General features: G+C 42.1%; 1 pseudogene; it reads right to left on the bottom strand.

Annotated features, from left to right (window-relative positions):
* The window catches only part of LOC112068641 (acyl-CoA-binding domain-containing protein 5A-like), a 15,520-nt pseudogene extending 5,645 nt beyond the window's left edge, over positions 1–9,875 (bottom strand).
* Positions 9,876–15,948: the final 6,073 nt, after the last annotated feature.

Below are 15,948 nucleotides of genomic sequence, written 5' to 3' on the forward strand. Positions count from 1 at the left end.
GAGGCCCCTCCACTAGTCTCCCCATCCTCCCCGCCACACTGGATGCCCTTGGGTGTGCCCTCGGGTCCTCAGGGGTCCCACACGGTGCCTCGGCGGGCCCTCCTGATCGGACAGAGGGCTGTGGCTCTCCCTCTGCTCTTCCTCGTCCAGCTCGAGACAGCGGTCAGTGTGTGCCTCAGACGCCTGGACCAAACACCCATACATGAGGATTTGAAATGCTGCATATACTGTGTGTGTACTTGTTTTGTCTGTGCTTGTCTGAACTCTGTGTGTGTAAGTATAGTTGTTGGTGTGTGTGTGTGTGTTGTGTGTGTGTGTGTGTGTGGTGTGTGTGTGTGTGTGTGTGTGTGTGTGTGTGTGTGTGTGTTGTGTGTTGTGTGTGTGTGTGTGTGTGTGTGTGTGTACTCTACCTCTTCCAGGCCAAACTGGTCCATAGAGTCACAGTAGACCTCACCTCGCTGTCTGAGTCACTGGTCACATGACGGGGCCAGGATACATCCAGATCTATAGGAATAGATAGCACAATGTCCCATACAGGTCAGCTTCGACTCTTAGCCATATGGGAACCTTCCTTCAGAGAGATGTTTGTGCTAGCAGGACCCATTAAGAAGCAACACAAATGTAAACAGTGCAGAGGCCTTTGGTGTGCCATTAGCATTATACAGTACCAGTCAAAAGTTTGGGCACACCTACTCATTCAAGGGTTTTTCTTTATTTTTACTATTTTCTACATTGTAGAATAATAGTGAAGACATCAAAACTATGAAATAACACATATGGAATCATGTTGTAACCAAAAAAGAGTGTTATTTTGTAGTTTTGATGCCGATTTGGACATATTTGTATAAAAGACTGAACATACTGAGCTCCATGTACATTTGTGTAAATATATTAAATATTAACATATATGATGAAATATTAGGTATGTACCTTTATGATTTATATTTACCTGATTGAGATATATTTATTTGTTGTTAGTGTACCTTAGTTTTTGGCCCCCCCTCTTGCCCATTCATTGTACTGTGTTAAGTGTGTTAGGATAAAGGCAGGAAGTTGGGCCTTCGGGGGAGGGAGTCCTTGCTCGACGCGGGAGCGGTATAGTTTTTTGACCATACAGACAGATCATATTATGTATTTTCCATATCAAGTAATCTATGCTTTAAGTTGATTGGAGAATAATTTCCTTGTTAGATATAAGAAGAATAAACATTTTTTGTTGCACCATATCCCTGGATGTCATTGAATGTTTGGCCGTTTGGAAACCTTGGACTGTATGTGTAGGAAACAGCTCCGCTTCAGGCTTGGGCAGTGGCTACGGTCAAGAGGAAAGGAAGCCACTACAACTATTATTCTACAATGTAGAAAATAGTAAAACAAATAAAGAAAAAACCCTTGAATGAGTCGGTGTGTCAAAAAATTCCAAACTTCAAAATTCCAAAATTCCACATTCCAAACGCAAACCTTTCTCAAGGTGATCATTGATTGGATGAGAAGAGATGGTTCGAGGTGCACTGGCCCCAGACCAGATCAGCTTTTAGGGGGATAATGTCACGGCAACCCATCAGAGCAGGGAGTTTGTGTCTGTTCCCAGGAAAGTGCAGAGTTGCAACAGCTCTGGGAGTAAAGCTGAGCAGCTTAATAAGATCACATGGCCAAGAATCCACGAGGACAACCGTCCACTAGGGTGCRGAGTATCCATTTTGAAACCTTTTTTTAGCCATCTAGTTAATGGACGATCTGGATTAGGCCTATAACGCCTGCTTCTTGTTCTAGACAGTAATGTTGATATTCAGCATACTAGATATCAATGGCAAACCTGAATTGTATCCAAATTCCATCATCAGTTCTGTTGTAACAGACAACTCTAGGCCTGATATACACTGTAATAGGTAAGTCTATGTACATTACAATCATAAAGTACTAATCATCATGCACCTGATTGGTTGGTTTCTACCTTGTTCTACAGTGCCTGAAATACCGATTGGTTACCACAGGGAAAGAGTATCTACCTTTTTGTGTTTACAATAAATAGTATGATAGGCTCTTGAAATGCGCAAATTTACAATGTACAATCCTGTGGCCCATTGGATAAAATACTTTTATAGCCCACGGGCATAGGGAARTCAAACCTTCAGCCATGGTTATGTGTGCACAACATTCTAACTAACAAGACGGACTACAGTACGTCACTGTTGTCAACGCAACATTAAGTGCTACCCAGAGACGAGTTGGGCCACCTTTAAGAATATTGTTCTAGTCCTAGACATTCAGTTAAATATGAAATATCCCCCATGTGATGTTAATTGAGAGATAACAACTCTCTGAACACACGGGTCTGGTGGTCCCCACCTGCGTGGTGGCCGTTGACCTGAACATGGGGCTCCAGTGGRAGGGTGCTGCTCAAGAGGCCCTCCTCTGAGTCCTCACTGTTCAGCGCAGCCTTGGAGGTGTGGGTCCCATTGGAAAAGTGGCTCATCCCGTTCCTCACATTACCTTCGGACAGGGGGACTTTAGGTCTCCTGGATGAGCCCTTTTTCTTTGACTTTTCATGTGCTGAAAGACATTTTCTCAATATATTATTAGAAGAAGATGTTTTCCTGCTTAACGGTTTCCTGTTCTGTTTGTTATTGTTATTTTCTTGTTCTAATGGATGACAACATACCTTTTTTCACCTCCTTTATCTCCGCAATTTCTTCTGCTTCTACTTCAATTTCATCTTCCTCATCAAACTCAAACTCCTCTTCCTCCCCCTGTTCCTTCACTGCCATGACTTTGGGCTTTGGAGGATCAACCGCCGGTCTGGGTGGCCGTGTCTCCAAAGTGCCATTCATTTCCATTGTCCTAATGATGCTCCTTGTGACACTTTTTGAAGGTGCTGATGCAATCATGGTCCCAAAACCTGTGGCATAGAAACAACTGTGTTACAATGATATAGAAGTAAAACTGTAAGTTACTGCTAGTTTAATTTACCCAAACAAGGAAATATACTAGGAGATATACTAGGAGATATACTAGGAGATACACTAGGAGATATACTAGGAGAAATACTAGGAGATATACTAGGAGAAATACTAGGAGATATACTAGGAGATATACCAGGAAATATACTAGGAGATATACCAGGAGATATACTAGGAGATATACTAGGAGATATACTAGGAGATATACTAGGAGATACACTAGGAGATATACTAGGAGAAATACTAGGAGATATACCAGGAGATATACTCGGAGATATACCAGGAGATATACTAGGAGATATACCAGGAGATATACTAGGAGATATACCAGGAGATATACTAGGAGATATACTAGGAAATATACCAGGAGATATACTAGGAGTTATACGAGGAGATATACTAGGAGATATACTAGGAGYTACACTACATAACCAAAGTATGTGGACACCTGCTCGTCGAACATCTCATTCCAAAATCATGGGCATTAATATGGAGTTGGTCCCCCCCTTTTGCTGCTATAACAGCCTCCACTCTTCTGGGAAGGCTTTCCACTAGATGTTGGAACATTGCTGCTATAACAGCCTCCACTCTTCTGGGAAGGCTTTCTACTAGATGTTGGAACATTGCTGCTATAACAGCCTCCACTCTCTGGGAAGCTTTCTACTAGATGTTGGAACATTGCTGTCATAACAGCCTCCACTCTTCTGGAAGGCTTTCCACTAGATGTTGGAACATTGCTGCGGGACTTGCTTCCATTCAGCCACAAGATCATTAGTGAGGTCGGGCACTGATGTTGGGCGATCAGGCCTGGCTTGCAGTCGGCGTTCCAATTCATCCCAAAGGTGTTCGATGTGTTGAGGTCAGGGCTCTGTGCAGGCCAATCAAGTTCTTCCACACCGGATCTCGACAAACCATTTCTGTATGGACCTTGCTTGTGTCCACGGGGGATTGTCATGCTGAAACAGGAACGGGCTTCCCCAAACTGTTGCCACAAAGTTGGAAGCACAGAATCATCTAGAATGTCATTGTATGCTGTAGCATTAAGATTTCCCTTCCCTGGAACTAAGGGGCCCAAACCATGAAAAACAGCCCCAGACCATTATTCCTCCTCCACCAAACTTTACAGTTGGCACTATACATTTGGGCAGGTAGAGTTCTCCTGGCATCCGCCAAACCCAGATTTGTCCATTGGACTGCCATAAGGTGAAGAAGCGTGATTCATCTGTCCAGAGAAGATGTTTCCAGTGCTCCAGAGTCCAATGGCGGGGAGTTTTACACCCCTCCAGCCGACGCTTGGTATTGGGCATGGTGACCTTACGCTTGTGTGCGGCTGCTCGGCCATGGAAACCCATTTCATGAAGCTCCCGAGATCAGTTCTTGCTTCCAGAGGCAGTTMMGAACTCGGTAGTGCGTGTTGCAACCAAGTACAGATCATTTTTACGTGCTACGCGCTTCAGCACTCAGAGGTCCCGTTCTGTGAGCTTGTGTGGCCTACCACTTCACGGCTTAGCCATTGTTGCTCCTAGACATTTCCACTTCACAATAAAAGCACTTACAGTTGACCGGGGCAGCTCTWGCAGGGCATACATTTGATGAACTGACTTGTTGGAAAGGTGGCTTCCTACCGTATGACGGTGCCACGTTGAAAGCTCTTATGTAAGGCCATTCTACTGCCAATGTTTGTCCATGGAGATTGCATGGCTGTGTGCTCGATTTTATACACCTGTCAGCAACGGGTGTGGCTATATTCGAATCCACTAATTTGAAGGGGTGTCCACATACTTTTGTATATACAGAGCATTCAGAAAGTATTCAGATCCCTTGACTTTTTCCARATTTTGTTACGTTACAGCCTTATTATTCTAACATGGATTAAATTGTTTTTTCCCCTCATCAATATACACACAATAGCCCATTATGACAAAGCAAAAACAGTATTTAGACATTTTTGCAAATGTATTAAAAATAAAACACTAATATATAATTTACATAAGTATTCAGACCCTTTACTCAGTACTTTGTTGAAGCACCTTTGGCAGCGATTACAGCCTCGAGTATTATTGGGTATGACGCTACAAGCTTGGCACACCTGTATTTGGGGAGTTTCTCCCATTCTTCTCTGCAGATCCTCTCAAGCTCTGTCAGGTTGGATGGGAAGCGTAGCTGTACAACTATTTTCAGGTCTCTCCAGAGATGTTCGATCGGGTTCAAGTCTGGGATCTGGCTGGGCCACTCAAGGAAATTCAGAGATTTGTCCCGAAGCCACTCCTGCGTTGTCTTGTCTGTGTGGTTAGGGTCGTTGTCGAAGGTGAACCTTCGCCCCAGTCTGAGGTCCTGAGCGCTCTGGAGTAGGCTTTCATCAAGGATCTCTCTGTACTTTGCTCCGTTCATCTCTTTCTCTCGATCCTGACTAGTCTCCCAGTCCCTGCCGCTGAAAAACATCCCCACAGCATGATGCTGCCACCACCATGCTTCACCGTAGGGATGGTGCCAGGTTTCCTCCAGACGTAGAGCTTGGCATTCAGGCCAAAGAGTTCCATCTTGGTTTCATCAGACCAGAGAATCTTGTTTCTCATGGTCTGAGAGTCCTTTAGGTGCCTTTTAACAAACTCCAAGTGGGCTGTCATGTGCCTTTTACTGAGGAGTGGCTTCCGTCTGGCCACTCTACCATAAAGGCCTAATTTGTGGAGTGCTGCAGAGATGTTTGTCCTTCTGGAAGGTTCTCCCTTCTCCACAGAGGAARTCTCGAGCTCTATCAGAGTGACCATCGGGTTCTTGGTCACATCCCTGAACAAGGCCCTTGTCCACCGATTGCTCAGTTTGTCCGGGCAGCCAGCTCTAGGAAGAGTCTTGTTGGTTCCAAACTTCTTCAATTTAACAATGATGGTGGCCAATGTGTTATTTGGGACTTTCAATGATGCAGAAACTATTTGGTACCCTTCCCCAATCATGCCTTCCAAATCATGTCCAATCAATTGAATTTTCCACAGTTTGACTCCAATCAAGTTGTAGAAACATCTCAAGGATGATCAATGGAAACAGGATGCACCTCAGCTACATTCCGAGTCTCATAGCAAAGGGCCTGAATACTTATGTAAATAAGATATTATTATAGATTTGTTTATATACATTTGCAAAAATGTCTAAAAAGCTGTTTTCGCTTTGTCATTATGGGGTATTGTGATGTCATTATGGGGTATTGTGATGTCATTATGGGGTATTGTGTGTAGATTGATGAGGACATGTTTGTATTTGATCCATTTTTGTCACGACTTCCGCCGAAGTTGCTCTCCTTGTTCGGGCGGCGTTCGGCGGTCGATGTCACCGGTTTTCTAGCRGCCACCGATCCACGTTTCATTTTCCATTTATTATGTCTTTATTGTACACACCTGGTTTCCATTTTATTATTATTGTTCCCTATTTAACCCTCTGGTTCCATGGTTTTGTGCGTGTTTGTTACTTGCGAAGTTGTCACGTTATTCTTGTGAGCTGGATATTCTTTCCCTGCGTGGAATTAATTTGTGGTTTTTGAGTAAAGTGACATTTATTACTCATCTCTGTGTCCTGCGCCTGACTCCGTCCTACCTGCTGCACATAGACACTTGACAATTTTAGAATAAGGCTGTAACGTAACAAAATGGTGGAAAAGGGCTGAATACTTTCCGATGCACTGTTATTATACCGGGAGACGTACGGGAGACGTACCGGGAGACATAGCGGGAGACATAGCGGGAGTCATAGCGGGAGACGTACAGGGGACGTACAGGGAGACGTACCGGGAGACGTACAGGGAGACGTACAGGGAGACATAGCGGGAGTCCGTACAGGGAGACGTACCGGGAGACGTACAGGGAGACGTACAGGGAGACGTACGGGAGACGTGCGGGAGACATAGCGGGAGAGTACCGGAAGACATAGCGGGAGACGTACCGGGAGACATACGGGGAGACATAGAGGTGACATAGCGGGAGACATAGCGGGAGACATAGCCGGGAGACGTCCGGGAGACGTACCGGGAGACGTACCGGGAGACATAGCGGGAGATAAGTTCTAATTTAACCAAACTATGAGATCTAAAGCTAAAATATATATATTTTTAAACCTATTTATACTGAACTACAACATCAGACATAACTAAAATGATCCGGGAATTGTGGGTAAATACACATCTATAGACTTGCCTTGAAGTTGCCGAGCAAATTTAGTCAAACGGGCTGAGTACACGATAGAAATGTATAGGTTAAAATGGAAGACATGCCAAATAAAATAAAATCAAATTAATATGAAATCAAATTAGATTAAAAAGGTAGTGACAGTACCTGCAGACAGGTCGGACACCTGATTTATGTGTTTTTTCTCTTGCACCTGTTCATAGAAGGGGCCCAACACCAGCAGCAGCTGCTCTACCTCAGCTGTACAGGGCATGCCCTCTAGGATCTGTTGTTTAAAAACAACACGGCGACAAAAACATTTAGTTCCCTCTGACGTACACCAACATCCAGGCCATCCTGTCTGAACGTCATTTAGACAGATTTTCATCAACAAAATGATTCACCTCTGGGCTGGGAGTCAATTCCTTTTTAACTTAATTGAACTCAGGAAAATTTCAATTCAAGAATAGAATTCAACTTGCTTCKTGGACTCATCAATAACCTATCAGAATACCCGTCAACACTGGTAGGCTGACCTCTGAATTGACATTCATATCCATTCAAGACAAAAACACTTACCAGCTTCAATTCATCAACATAAGCAGTCATTGCCTCTTCCTTGGGCATTTCTCCCAGATCATTCCATGCATCCCTAGATAGACAGAACAAGATGTTTGAAATAACACCTACACTGACAGTTCTCTACCTAGAGTTTAATGCCTCTTCCAAGTGATAACACAGGTTAACAGAATATATAGAATATATACTGTATTCTATACTATCTACTGTATCTCACTCTGTCATTGCTCATCCATATATTTATACATTCTCATTCCATTCCTTTACTTAGATTTGTGTGTATTAGGTAGTTGTTGTGGAATTGTTAGATTACATGTTAGATATTGATGCACTGTCGAAACTAGAAGCACAAGCATTTCGCTACACTCGCAATAACATCTGCTAACCGTGTGTATGTGACCAATAAAATGTGATTTGAGTTAAGTTACCAGTAACAGAAACAACTGCTTATATAGATCTTGGGTATTGTGATCCAGTTGCTTTAAATTCTTTAACTCTTAGACATAATGGACATCCTCATAGGAGTCGTGGACAGCACGTAAAGTCATTATTGTTTGAGATCATCGTGTCATTTGTTATCAGCAGAYAGTCTCCACTTGGTCAATGACCCAGACGCTCATTAACCTAAAGCAGCAGCTGGTCTGCCAACTCTACAAGTAAGGCGCAGTAAAGCAATATCAGTCTAAAAGTATAATAGTTAAACCGATTTATAAACAGCTGCAGTGTCATTTCTAAAAGAGGATTCCCTCAGTGGCGAGATCTTCTATAAAAAATAATAATATATATATATATACAAACAAGTAAAAACAGTCAACTGCCGCCAAGTGGGTAAAAGGTGACATGACATATCATGCCTCTTCAGCACAACGGGTCCAGAGTTTATCAGACAAAATGTGGCAATAAGAAAGTTAACTGCAAGGACTTACAGTACAGACACATCTCTGTCGTCGTTAGAAGACCCTATTTGAGTTTGCATTACCATTTGACTTAGACCCTATTTGAGTTTGCATTACCATTTGACTNTTACCATTTGACTTAGACCCTATTTGAGTTTGCATTACCATTTGACTAAGACCCTATTTGAGTTTGCATTACCATTTGACTTAGACCCTATTTGAATCCTACTGGTCGGTTTGCATTACCATTTGACTTTGCCCATGGGGTCCCAGAAACCGGGTCTGGGTGTGTTGCAGGGTCCTAGTGTGGACTGTTTGTAGAAACTGTAAAACTTGAGCATCATGTCATTGGAGGGCTGAAAGGAACCTGAAATAGATACACAAAAAAAATATATATATACATCTTACTGCAGAATATATTGGCCTGAAATGAGAATGAGGAGTTTCAATGAGAGGAACGATAACTCGAACAGATTGGGTACCCAGGCTAAGAATATATACCTGTGCAGTAAAAACATGGTCTTAGTATTTGAAAGGCTTTTGGAAAACTCTTTAGGTTTTAACACAATGAATTGAATTTGTGATATTATTCAGGTGTATAAATATATCTACTCCCAGAGAGCTTTGGAAAGTAGGTTAACAATAATTGGCTTTAGTCTACAATGTTGCATTTAGCCCTCATAGCCCTTACCGTCTGGAGGCAAGCTTTGTATCACTTTGACAGCGGCATCAAACCTCCGCTCYTACAATGGTTTTCCATCCTCCATCTCCATCATGACCCCAAAAAAGTGTGAATTACGCTAGCGAACTCTTCAAAACCTAGGGATAAATCATTATTAAAGTGGTCAGACAGGAATGTACAACATGAGAGTTGAGTATGGGTTGCAGAAATATATGTTGTGGCTATAGCTAGGTCATACGCCCATAATAACATTGGTCAAATAATATGAAAACCGTTCACAATAACATAAAAGTACTTCAAATATAGATATATAAGTACTATAAGTGACTATTTGACAACAACCCCATAACAGCTAAGCTAAACCAAAACCACTGGTAAGGTTATGTCGTCTATGCATTGTCGAGCACTCAATGCAACAGAGACTAAACAAATGGTTTAAAAACATCCTAATAATTTATCTTTCTAATGAACACAACAAAATATATACATTGCACTCGGTAAATAAACTCAGCAGTCCATGTTTGTCACTCACCATTTAATGATCTACCCTGCTTGAGACTACGACCTKTCTTTTACTTACCAACAGAAGCCATGCACAATACAGTAGTGACAGGCACTGCATGCTAAGGGAGTTGTAGTTCTCTACTGCCAGGATGGAGATAAATATGTTCTTTATTATTACATCAAAACACTACAAGCTCCACAATGCACCGGCCACAGTGGGAGCTTACAGGATATGTAGTTCTAAATACAGTCTATGGCTGAGTGTTTAATTGACCTAAAAACAAATGTATGGTAAAGGGATGTAAAGCCAACACAATACTGTGTGTTGTTGGCCACAATAAGAAATGTCGCATGGGCATACAAATCCTCATGCGTTGATGTTTTGTATAAAATGTGAGGATTTTTGCCGATCTGAAGCCCAGACAAGGGTACATTGTAGCACTACGTATCCCAGCATTCTACACGGTGATCCATGTGTCGGTCAGAGGAAAGAGGAGAGGCGAGAGGGATAACTTGTCGTCCCTAGTTATCACAGCCACAAAGTCCTAAACCCCGCCTATTTCTACAATTTATCTTCTTAAAATGTKATTTTAAGCTCACCCCTAACCTTAACCACACTGATTACTTTATGCCTTACCCTAACCTTAAATTTAGACGATAAAGATAATTTTTGTTGTTAATACATTTTATGATATAGGCAATTTTGACGTTGTGACTGTGGTAAATAGTGACAATCTGAAGCAGCAGCTGTTTTTTTMTMTTGTTTTTTTTGCTCCCTGCGCGGATGTGAAAGCGAGGCCAGGGGTCTATTCATTAATCGGATTCCGTTTCAAAACGTTTCGTCTGTTGCAAAACGTTTTTCAACGGAAACCATTTAGGCCTTATCCAAACGGAAAATGTTTGGGAACAAAACGAGAGTTTCTATTGATCAAACTCAGGTATCTCCACGTTTCGTTCTGTTCGGTATGCTTGCTTCCATTTGGTTCCTAGAGTAAACGGTAAACTGTTTCTGTTGCAAAAGTTTTGCAACAGACGAAACGTTTTGCAACTGAATCTGACTAATGAATACACCTCATGAATCCCACAATACCAGGCGAAGGAGTTTCTTATTTTTTTTTTCCGTGGCAGAGCTGGTTGTTTCAAACCTCAGTCAAAGCGAAAGCGAAGTCGCTATGCGGGGAGATGTAAGATGGCAGAGCTGCAAATGTTGCTAGAGGAGGAAATTCCAGCCGGCAAAAGAGCTCTCGTAGAGAGTTACCAGAATCTCACACGGGTAGCAGACTACTGTGAAAACAATTATGTTCAGGTAAGCAAAAAGGAGTGATTTTTACTCAACATTGTTATCTCTGAATTATTGTCGTTTGAACTGGTGTGAAACTGGGAAGAGGAAATGTAAAATAAAAGAAATGGAAATGATCACAATTAATGACCACAGTACTAGATCGTAGAGATTACACATCCATTGAGAGTCTTTGTCCAGTTCAGTGTGTAGTTTCGCCGCACTGGACACGTTGGACACGGTCTTGCCCATCCATTGCATTGTTGTATTGGTCCCTTGGTCAGATTTTGTTAGTTTACACAGAGGGTGTGTCTGGTACTAACTTCTGCTGTTTATCTTCGTTTAATAAAAAAWWAAAAAAACAGTGTAGCAAACTATGACGCTGTTGAAAAATGTCAATGAAACGTGATGTACTAGACACACATTTAATCTGATTGTTACAAAGTAGAGTAGCAGTTGTGCTCTCGATAACACTGGCCTTGCTTAATTACTGTCTCTCACAGACACCAAGAGAGCTGGACATTTTATTTCCATTTATTTATTTAATTACACCTATTTCATTAGGATTTTCTGTGATATATTTMCAATAGGTAGGACTATGATATTGTAAGCAATTGCAAACGTATACATTTCAAGGCATTTATAAGGAGCTTATTACTGTTTTGACGTAATTAGCCCCCAGATTCATTCACACAAACTGCTTAGGAGAAGTATTTGTAAAAAAAAAAAAAAAAAAAATACTATCTGACGAATTATCAGACGTTCAGAGCTTGTTTTTCAGCGAATGCTTCTGCAATTTTCTCCCATATGATTGTGTTATCCTTTAACTACGTTTCACAGATGGTGAGTGTAGAATTTGGTCATGGTTTCACAAATTACTGAACTGAGTTCATAGATGGAAGGATCACTGCACTTCAATTATTTTACAGGGTTATTTTTTATGTGTGTTTACCTCATCCTGCCAAGTTTGCTTTGACTTGCCCCAAGGGGCTGCTGCATTAGAATTACTTTCATTGTGGGCTAGCAGCTGAAGTTATTGATAGAGGTCTGGCTATGGACCATAGCTTTGCAAACTAGGTTTTTATTGGCCCTTAACAGAATATCAAAGCTGATTTTTTAAATTAATTTAGTAGATTGATATTCTGATTTGGAGTCTGCCCCTACAAAACAAATATAAACTGTAGGAAAAATCTCATTCAATTTCAGGGAATGTGTGCTTGGAAACTCATTATTACTGAGAGTTAGGGCCTCAGTCTGTTAATAACAGGGTTAGGGCCTCAGTCTGTGTTAATAACAGTGTTAGGGCCTCAGTCTGTGTTAATAACAGAGTTAGGGCCTCAGTCTGTTAATAACAGAGTTAGGGCCTCAGTCTGTGTTAATATGGTCTGTGTTAATTACAGAGTTAGGGCCCCGGTCTGTGTTAATAACAGAGTTAGGGCCCCGGTCTGTGTTAATAACAGAGTTAGGCCTCAGTCTGTGTTATAAAGAGTTAGGCCTCAGTCTGTGTTAATAACGAGGTTAGGGCCTCGGTCTGTGTTAATAACAGAGTTAGGGCCTCAGTCTGTGTTAATAACAGAGTTAGGGCCTCGTCTGTGTTAATAACAGAGTTAGGGGGCCTCGTCTGTGTTAATAACTAAGAGTTAGGGCCTCAGTCTGTGTTAATAACAGAGTTAGGCCTAGTCTGTGTTTAATACTGAGAGTTAAGGCCTCGTCTGTGTTAATAACAGAGTTAGAGCCCTCAGTCTGTGTTAATAACAGAGTTTAGGGCCTCAGTCTGTGTTAATAACAAGTTAGGGCCTCAGTCTGTGTTAAATAACAGAGTTAGGGCCTCAGTCTGTGTTAATAACAGAGTTAGGGCCCCGGTCTGTGTTAATAACAGAGTTAGGGCTCGTCTGTGTTAATAACAGAGTTAGGGCCTCAGTCTGTGTTAATAACAGAGTTAGGGCCTCAGTCTGTGTTAATAACAGAGTTAGGGCTCAGTCTGTGTTAATAACAGAGTTAGGGCCTCAGTCTGTTAATAACAGGGTTAGGGCCTCAGTCTGTGTTAATAACAGTGTTAGGGCCTCAGGCTGTGTTAATAACAGAGTTAGGGCCTCATCTGTGTTAATAACAGAGTTAAGGCCTCAGTCTGTGTTAATAACAGAGTTAGTGCCTCAGTCTGTTAATAACAGAGTTAGGGCCTCGGTCTGTGTTAATAACAGAGTTAGGGCCCGGTCAGTGTTAATAACAGAGTTAGGGCCTCAGTCTGTGTTAATAACAGAGTTAGGGCCTCAGTCTGTGTTAATAACAGAGTTAGGGCCTCAGTCTGTTGTTAATAACAGGGTTAGGGCCACAGTCTGTGTTAATAACAGAGTTAGGGCTCAGTCTGTGTTAATAACATGGTTAGTGCCTCAGTCTGTGTTAATAACAAGTTAGGGCCTCAGTCTGTGTTAAACAGAGTTAGGGCATCGTGTCTGTGTTAATAACAGAGTTAGGGCTCAGTCTGTGTTAATAACAGGGTTAGGGCTCAGTCTGTGTTAATAACAGAGTTAGGCCTCAGTCTGTGTTATAACAGAGTTAGGGCCTCGTCTGTGTTAATAACAGAGTTAGGGCCCGTCTGTGTTAATAACAGAGTTAGGGCCCGGTCTGTGTTATATAACAGAGTTAGGGCCTCAGTCTGTGTTAATAACAGAGTTAGGGCCTCGGTCTGTGTTAAATACTGAGAGTTAGGGCCTCGGTCTGTGTTAATAACAGAGTTAGGGCCTCAGTCTGTGTTAATAACAGAGTTAGGCCTCGTCTGTGTTAATAACAGAGTTAGGGCTCGGTCTGTGTTAATAACTAGAGTTAGGGCCTCAGTCTGTGTTAATAACAGAGTTAGAGCCTAGTCTGTGTTAATAACTGAGAGTTAAGGCCTCAGTTGTGTTAATAAACAGAGTTAGGCCTCAGTCTGTGTTAATAACAGAGTTAGGGCCTCGGTCTGTGTTAATAACTGAGAGTTAGGGCCTCAGTCTGTGTAAATAACAGGTTAGGGCCTCAGTCTGTGTTAATAACAGAGTTAGAGCCTCAGTCTGTGTAATAACAGAGTTAGGGCCTCGGTCTGTGTTAATAACTGAGTTAGGGCCTCAGTCTGTGTTAATAACAGGGTTAGGGCCACAGTCTGTGTTAATAACAGGGTTAGGGCCTCAGTCTGTGTTAATAACTGAGAGTTAGGGCCTCAGTCTGTGTTAATAACATAGTTAGGCCTCAGTCTGTGTTAATAACTGAGAGTTAGGCTCAGTTGTGTTAATAACTGAAGTTAGGGCCCGGTCTGTGTTAATAACAGAGTTAGGGCCTCAGTCTGTGTTATTACAGAGTTAGGGTCTCAGTCTGTGTTAATAACAGAGTTAGGGCTCAGTCTGTTAATAACAGAGTTAGGGCTCAGTCTGTGTTAATAACAGAGTTAGGGCCCGGTCTGTGTTAATAACAGAGTTAGGGCCTCAGTCTGTGTTAATAACAGAGTTAGGGCCTCAGTCTGTGTTAATAACAGAGTTAGGGCCTCAGTCTGTCTTAATAACAGAGTTAGGGCTCAGTCTGTTAATAACAGAGTTAGGGCCTCAGTCTGTTAATAACAGAGTTAGGGCCTCAGTCTGTTTAATAACAGGTTAGGGCCTCAGTCTGTGTTAATACAGTGTTAGGGCCTCAGGCTGTGTTAATAACAGAGTTAGGGCTCAGTCTGTGTTAATAACAGAGTTAAGGGCCTCAGTCTGTGTTAATAACAAGTTAGTGCTCAGTCTGTTAATAACAGAGTTAGGGCCTCGGTCTGTGTTAATAACAGAGTTAGGGCCCGGTCAGTGTTAATAACAGAGTTAGGGCCTCAGTCTGTGTTATAACAGAGTTAGGGCCTCAGTCTGTGTTAATAACAGAGTTAGGGCTCAGTCTGTGTAATAACAGGGTTAGGGCCACAGTCTGGTTAATAACAGAGTTAGGGCCTCAGTCTGTGTTAATAACATGGTAGTGCCTCAGTCTGTGTTAATACAGAGTTAGGGCCTCAGTCTGTGTTAATAACAGAGTTAGGGCATCGTCTGTGTTAATAAACAGAGTTAGGGCCTCAGTCTGTGTTAATAACAGGTTAGGGCCTCAGTCTGTTTAATAACATAGGTAGGGCCTCAGTCTGTGTTAATAACAGAGTTAGGCTCGGTCTGTGTTAATAACAGAGTTAGGGCCTCAGTCTGTGTTAATAACAGAGTTAGGGCCTCAGTCTGTTTGGAAAGTCATTGTTTTGTCCTGTGCTGTGCATATACATCACAAGTACTCTCTAGATGTTAAAATGGATTCCACTCAGTGGCTTGTTATAACATTTAGTTAACGTGAATACATTGTTGCGTAAGAGACATTTGATGAGCTATCTTGGCCTAGACAAGCACAATCAGTGTGAAGAGTCTATAGTTTGCTGCTGAGATCTACCTCTCAAGTGCTGAAAATAATCTATAACTCAAATCAAAGTGTATTTGTCACGTGCCCCGAATACAACAGGTGTAGTGGACCTTACAGTGAAAGACTTACTTACAGGCTCTAACCAATATTGCGAGAGAAAAAAAAGGTGTAGGTGTGTGTGTGTGTGTGTGTGTGTGTGAAAATAAACAGTAGCGAGCTATATACAGACGCCGGTTAGTCAGGCTTATTGAGGTCGTATGTACATGTAGATATGGTTAAAGTGACTATGCATATATGATGAACAGAGAGTAGCAGTAGCGTAAAAGAGCGGGTGGTGGGTGGGACACAATACAGATAGCCCGGTTAGTTCGGGAGCAGTGGTTGGTCGGCCAATTGAGGTAGTATGTACATGAATGTATAGTTAAAGTGACTATGCATATATGATAAATAGAGAGTAGCAGCAGTGTAAAAGAGGGTTGTGGGGGGGGGGGGGGTAAGAAATAGG

Source organism: Salvelinus sp. IW2-2015, unplaced genomic scaffold (assembly GCF_002910315.2).
Source record: "Salvelinus sp. IW2-2015 unplaced genomic scaffold, ASM291031v2 Un_scaffold629, whole genome shotgun sequence".
In the NCBI taxonomy this organism is placed as follows: Eukaryota; Metazoa; Chordata; class Actinopteri; order Salmoniformes; family Salmonidae; genus Salvelinus; species Salvelinus sp. IW2-2015.